We start from the raw sequence: 7,285 nt of genomic DNA, 5'->3' as shown, positions 1-7,285 counted from the left end.
AAAAAGGTGTCTATCTGATGCAGTTTTTCACGGCGAATCGAATGGTGCTATTTTTGTTTCCGTACTAGGTCTAGAACTTCCAAAAAATCATTTTTCGAAAATTTTGTTTGCAGTGACTTTATAAAATTTGAATAACTCCCACATTTATGAACCGATTCTTCTAAAAATTGGTATGTAGGTGCAAATAGACCTCTTCTCTGACATATATTCCATTGTTTTCGATACACTCAAAATATTGGATTTTATAATTACTTTCCAAAAGTCAGTTATTTTTTGAAAAAATGGACCAAAATCCAAAACTAAAAAACCGAGTTAGTCATTTGATGGACAAATTAGAATCACGTGTAATCTTTTTGTAACGTCTTAATTCCTTTAAAAATGAAAATATTAGCGGCGTGCCCCCCATGTGGGCGCGGGCTAATAAGTTGTCTTTCTGATGCAGTTTTTCACGGCGAATCGAATGGCGCTGTTTTTGTCTCCGTATGACATCTAGATGTTACAATTTTTTTTGAAAATTTTGTGTGTCGAGCAGTCATTAACCCTCGCCCGCACATGCCATTTTCCCATCCTAGAACGCACATGGGGGGGGGGGGGTTGCCACCCCCCGCGCCATTTCGTTCCTGTTGGAGATAGGGCTTAGCGGTAAAGATAAAAAAGATTCTTTGGGAAGAGACGAATCCAATGATACCTAGTTTTACCTTCTCAGGTCAGTCATTGACCTTCCAGGTCAGGTCAAACTAAAAAATGTTGCTGTTTTGGGTCACCGTTGGATATCAAGTGCGCTGCTTATCATATACCGATGACGATGCCGTTTTCTGGTGCCAGGCCAGCTAGAACCTCTTTGTCACACTACCCGACCAGATTTTTGCTGCTGAGGTCATTTCAGGTCAAGCTAGGTCAAGGTCAATTATATGCGTTTGTATGTCTGTCTGTGTCTGTGTGTATATTGATGTGTGCGCCGATTGTTTATGTGTCCATATTACATGAAATCATGATCTGAGAAGCTTTTACCCAAAATGCAGTCAAAAAAATTCACAAAAAGTAAATTCAGCTTGCCTAAAACGCAATTATCTTAGATGACCTAGGTTGACCTTGACCCTGACCTTGACACCTGTATATCGTCGAACAACATGTTCCATGATAGGTGCAGGGTTACTTTTACAGGAAAAGTCGAGAGGGGGAATACAATTCGGGGAGGTCATGACCCCCGTCCCCCGCCGGTTTCTACGCCGACGCCTGTGCCGATATGCCAGTCAGTGCAGTGGCGGATCCAGGGGGGGGGGGGTCAAATGGGTCATGACCCCCTCCGGGCTCCGGGGGCACCAAAGGCTTGCCAGGGGCACCACAGGCTTGTCAGGGGCACCACATGCCTGTCAGGAGCACCATCGGCCTAGCAAGAGCACCACAGGTCTGACAGGGGCACCACTGACCTGCCAGGAGCACCACCAGCCTCACAGGGGCATTTTGGGCCTGTCAGGGGCACCACGGGCCTGTCGGGGGCACTTCAAGCTTGTCAGGGCACCGCAGTCCCGTGTCTGGGCCCAGGGGCACCAGCGGCCCAACAGCGGCACCACAGGCCCGCCGGGGGCACTGCAGGCCTAGCAGGGGCACCCGGGCCTGTCAGGGGCCCACAGGCTTGTCAGGCAGGGGCACCACAGCCCTGTCAGGAGCACCATCGGCCTAGCAAGAGCACCACAGGTCTTCCAGGAGCACCACAGACCTGCCAGGGGTACCAGAGGCCTGCCAGGGCCACTACCGGCCTCGCAGGGGTGCTTTGGGCCTGTCAGGGGAGCCACGGTTCTGTCAGGGGCATTTCAGGCTTGTCAGGGGCACCACAGTCCTGTCAGGAACACCATCGGCCTCGCAAGAGCCCCACAGGCATGCCAGGGGCATCACAGACCTGGCAGGGGCACCACCTGCCTCGCAGGGGCACCACCGGCCTCGCATGGGCACCACGGACCTGTCAGGGACACCAGGGGCCTGTCAGGGACGCTTCAGGCTTGTCAGGGGCACCATGTTTCTTCCAGCGGCACCACGAATCTGCTAGGGGCACCTGCGGCCTAGCAGGGGAACCTCAGGTCCAAAAAATGAAATTAGGGCACCACCAAAATAAAGTGGCCGAAATCCGTTGAGCTGAATCCACTTCGAATCATAACCCTCCCCTTGGAGTTTTGCTGGATCCGCCCCTGAGTGAGAGCGAAAAGACAAGACAAGAGACGGTCCCACCGACCATCCGATCGGTATCGGGTCAAATCTGGAGTTCCGTATTTTAAGTTCCGCCCGGACAGTGCCACTGCCCACAATCATTGACAGGGCTGCGGAGTCGATGGATTTTCGGCGACTCCGACTCCGACTCCGACTCCGGCTTTCAAAAACCAGCTCCGACTCCGACTCCGACTCCGGGCAGAATTGTCGACTCCGACCGACTCCAACTCCCGACTCCGACTCCGCAGACCTAGCAGGGCTGCGGAGTCGACAGATTTTCGGTGACTCCGACTCCGACTCCGGCTCGGGTTTCTAAAATCGACTCCGACTACGACTCCGACTCCGGTCACAACTGTCGACTCCGACCGACTCCGACTCCGACTCCGACTCCGACTCCGCAGCCCTGATCATTGATAATATCTTAGCGCCAGCAACGTTAATTGATGACTAGAATCTGAATAACGATGACTAGAGAATCTGAATAGCTAATGAATTGAAAATGGGCTCAAAGATAATTCTGAAAGGGGGAAATTCCCCCTTCCCTCCCCAGCATTATGACACAATTTGAAAGGGGGAGCGGAATTTTCGAAGGGGGAAATTCCCTCTTTCCCCCTTTAAAAGTAACCCTGGATAGGTGGGAGGTAAGAATGGCAAAAAAGGCCGAAATCAAGGTGTCAAAAGCTCACAAGGCCCATAGCAAACGCAAGATGTGGAGAATTGGCCATTTGGGTCATGACATGACCTGAAAAACAAGGTCATATCTCCGAAACAAAAAATCACAGAAACTTGAAATTTTCAGTGGACATCAAGAAAGGATAATGTCCATAAAGTTAGCGTCGTATTCGTATTCGGATTCAAATTCGAGTAATGATTTCGCTCAAAATTGGCATACAGATAGCCCATGGCACGCTGAGTTCGAAAATGGTGACCTTTTTTTCCTAGGTCAAACCGTTTGACCTTGAGAGGTCAAAATACTGCGTACCCTGTAGAATCTTTGTTTATGGTCCGATTTAAAAAAATCGACGACCGGTGTGTTCGTCTCATCGAGAAGCAGTAGCACATTAAAAAAAATCCGAGGTCAAGGTCATAGGTCAAGGTCAAGGTCACTTTAAAAATCGCCGTACCCTATAAAATCTTCATTTTTGGAGCTATCGGAAAATTTCGGCCACCACTGTGTTCGTCTCATCGAGAAGCAGTAGCACATTCGAAAAAAAATCCGAAGTCAAGGTCATAGGTCAAGGTCAAGGTCACTTTAAACTTTAATTTTAGTCCCCGTACCCTGTAGAATCTTTGTTTATGGTCCGATTTGAAAATTTCGGCCACCACTGTGTTCGTCTCATCGAGAAGCAGTAGCACATTTGAAAAAATCCGAGGTCAAGGTTATAGGTCAAGGTCAAGGTCACTTTAAACGTTAATTTTAGTCCCCGTACCCTGTAGAATCTTTGTTTATGGTCCGATTTAAAAATTCCGGCCACCACTGTGTTCGTCTCATCGAGAAGCAGTAGCACATTCGAAAAAATCCGAGGTCAAGGTCATAGGTCAATGTCAAGGTCATTTTAAACGTTAATTTTAGTCCTCGTACCCTGTAGAATCTTTGTTTATGGTCCGATTTAAAAATTTCGGCCACCACTGTGTTCGTCTCATCGAGAAGCAGTAGCAAATTCGAAAAAATCCAAGGTCAAGGTCATAGGTCAGGGTCAAGGTCACTTTAAACGTTAATTTTAGTCCCCGTACCCTGTAGAATCTTTGTTTATGGTCCGATTTGAAAATTTCGGCCACCACTGTGTTCGTCTCATCGAGAACCAGTAGCACATTCGAAAAAATCCGAGGTCAAGGTCATAGGTCAAGGTCAAGGTCACTTTAAACGTTAATTTTAGTCCCCGTACCCTGTAGAATCTTTGTTTATGGTCCGATTTGAAAAATTCGGCCACCACTGTGTTCGTCTCATCGAGAAGCAGTAGCACATTTGAAAAAATCTGAGGTCAAGGTCATAGGTCAAGGTCAAGGTCACTTTAAACGTTCATTTTAGTCCCCGTACCCTGTAGAATCTTTGTTTATGGTCCGATTTAAAAATTTCGGCCACCACTGTGTTCGTCTTATCGAGAAGCAGTAGCACATTCTAAAAAATCCGAGGTCAAGGTCATAGGTCAAGGTCAAGGTCACTTTAAACGTTAATTTTAGTCCCCGTACCCTGTAGAATCTTTGTTTATGGTCCGATTTGAAAATTTCGGCCACCACTGTGTTCGTCTCATCAAGAAGCAGTAGCACATTCAAAAAAATCCGAGGTCAAGGTCATAGGTCAAGGTCAAGGTCACTTTAAACGTTAATTTTAGTCCCCGTACCCTGTAGAATCTTTTTTTATGGTCCGATTTGAAAATTTCGGCCACCACTGTGTTTGTCTCATCGAGAAGCAGTAGCACATTGGAAAAAATCCGAGGTCAAGGTCATAGGTCAAGGTTAAGGTCACTTTAAACGTTAATTTTAGTCCCCGTACCCTGTAGAATCTTTGTTTATGGTCCGATTTGAAAATTTCGGCCACCACTGTGTTCGTCTCATCGAGAAGCAGTAGCACATTCGAAAAAATCCGAGGTCAAGGTCATAGGTCAAGGTCAAGGTCACTTTAAACGTTAATTTTAGTCCCCGTACCCTGTAGAATCTTTGTTTATGGTCCGATTTGAAAATTTCGGCCACCACTGTGTTCGTGTCATCGCGAAGCAGTAGCACATTTGAAAAAATCCGAGGTCAAGGTCATAGGTCAAGGTCAAGGTCACTTTAAACGTTAATTTTAGTCCCCGTACCCTGTAGAATCTTTGTTTATGGTCTGATTTGAAAAATTCGGCCACCACTGTGTTCGTCTCATCAAGAAGCAGTAGCACATTGGAAAAAATCCGAGGTCAAGGTCATAGGTCAAGGTCAAGGTCACTTTAAAAATCGCCGTACCCTATAAAATCTTCATTTTTGGAGCTATCGGAAAATTTCGGCCACCACTGTGTTCGCCTTTTGAAAAAATTCGAGGTCAAGGTCATAGGTCAAGGTCAAGGTCACTTTAAACGTTAATTTTAGTCCCCGTATCCTGTAGAATCTTTGTTTATGGTCCGATTAAAAAATTTCGGCCACCACTGTGTTCGTCTCATCGAGAAGCAGTAGCACATTCGAAAAAAATCCGAGATCAAGGTCATAAGTCAAGGTCAAGGTCACTTTAAACGTTAATTTTAGTCCCCGTACCCTGTAGAATCTTTGTTTATGGTCCGATTTGAAAATTTCGGCCACCACTGTGTTCGTCTCATCGAGAAGCAGTAGCACATTCAAAAAATGCCGAGGTCATAGCTCCAAAAATGAAGATTTTATAGGGTACGGGGACTAAAATTAACGTTTAAAGTGACCTTGACCTTGACCTATGACCTTGACCTCGGATTTTTTTTCGAATGTGCTACTGCGTCTCGATGAGACGAACACAGTGGTGGCCGAAATTTTCAAATCGGACCATAAACAAAGATTCTACAGGGTACGGGGACTAAAATTAACGTTTAAAGTGACCTTGACTTTGACCTATGACCTTGACCTCGGATTTTTTCAAATGTGCTACTGCTTCTCGATGAGACGAACACAGTGGTGGCCGAAATTTTCAAATCGGACCATAAACAAAGATTCTACAGGGTACGGGGACTAAGATTAACGTTTAAAGTGACCTTGACCTTGACCTATGACATTGACCTCGGATTTTTTCGAATGTGCTACTGCTTCTCGATGAGACGAACACAGTGGTGGCCGAAATTTTCCGATAGCTCCAAAAATGAAGATTCTACAGGGTACGGGGAATAAAATTAACGTTTAAAGTGACCTTGACCTTGACCTATGACCTTGACCTCGGATTTTTTTGAATGTGCTACTGCTTCTCGATGAGACGAACACAGTGGTGGCCGAAATTTTCAAATCGAACCATAAACAAAGATTCTACGGGGTACGGGGACTAAAATTAACGTTTAAAGTGACTTTGACCTTGACCTATGACCTTGACCTCGGATTTTTTCGAATGTGCTACTGCTTGTCGATGAGACGAACACAGTGGTGGCCGAAATTTTCAAATCGGACCATAAACAAAGATTCTACAGGGTACGGGGACTAAAATTAACGTTTAAAGTGACCTTGACCTTGACCTATGACATTGACCTCGGATTTTTTCGAATGTGCTACTGCTTCTCGATGAGACAAACACAGTGGTGGCCGAAATTTTCAAATCGGACCATAAACAAAGATTCTACAGGGTACGGGGACTAAAATTAACGTTTAAAGTGACCTTGACCTTGACCTATGACCTCGACCTCGGATTTTTTCGAATGTGCTACTGCTTCTCGATGAGACGAACACAGTGGTGGCCGAAATTTTCCGATAGCTCCAAAAATGAAGATTTTATAGGGTACGGCGATTTTTAAAGTGACCTTGACCTTGACCTATGACCTTGACCTCGGATTTTTTTGAATGTTGTACTGCTTCTCGATGAGACGAACACACTGGTGGTCGAATTTTTTAAATCGGACCATAAACAAAGATTCTACAGGGTACGCAGTATTTTGACCTCTCAAGGTCAAACGGTTTGACCTAGGAAAAAAAGGTCACCATTTTGGAACTCAGCGTGCCATGGGCTATCTGTATGCCAATTTTGAGCGAAATCATTACTCGAATTTGAATCCGAATACGAATACGACGCTAACTTTATGGACATGAAAGGATAGAGGAGCAGCTATACGAAAAATCAGCCTTCTAGCCCGCGTATTTGGAATTTCCGACCTTGACGAGCGTCTGTGGTAGAAAACCACCACTTTGGTAGGGGGAAACTACTGCTGACTGCTACCATTTGCACTGCATGTGTCGCTATCGCTGCGACATCTATGCATATACATGTAAACCACGACATCTGTGTGCGCTGATTCTAGTAAGCGATTAGCTAGGGCACCAGGGTGGATCCAGACTTTCGGTTTGAGGCAGGGCCGGGGTGCGGAGCCGGAGCCGGAGCCGCCGGAGCCGGCATATTTTGCCCGGAGCCGGAGCCGAAGCTGTGAAACAATATAGTTCGGAGCCG

This window comes from Amphibalanus amphitrite, unplaced genomic scaffold (assembly GCF_019059575.1).
Source record: "Amphibalanus amphitrite isolate SeventyFive unplaced genomic scaffold, NRLGWU_Aamphi_draft 000876F_arrow, whole genome shotgun sequence".
NCBI classification, from domain to species: domain Eukaryota; kingdom Metazoa; phylum Arthropoda; class Thecostraca; order Balanomorpha; family Balanidae; genus Amphibalanus; species Amphibalanus amphitrite.
Note: the sequence above shows the minus strand (reverse complement) of the source record.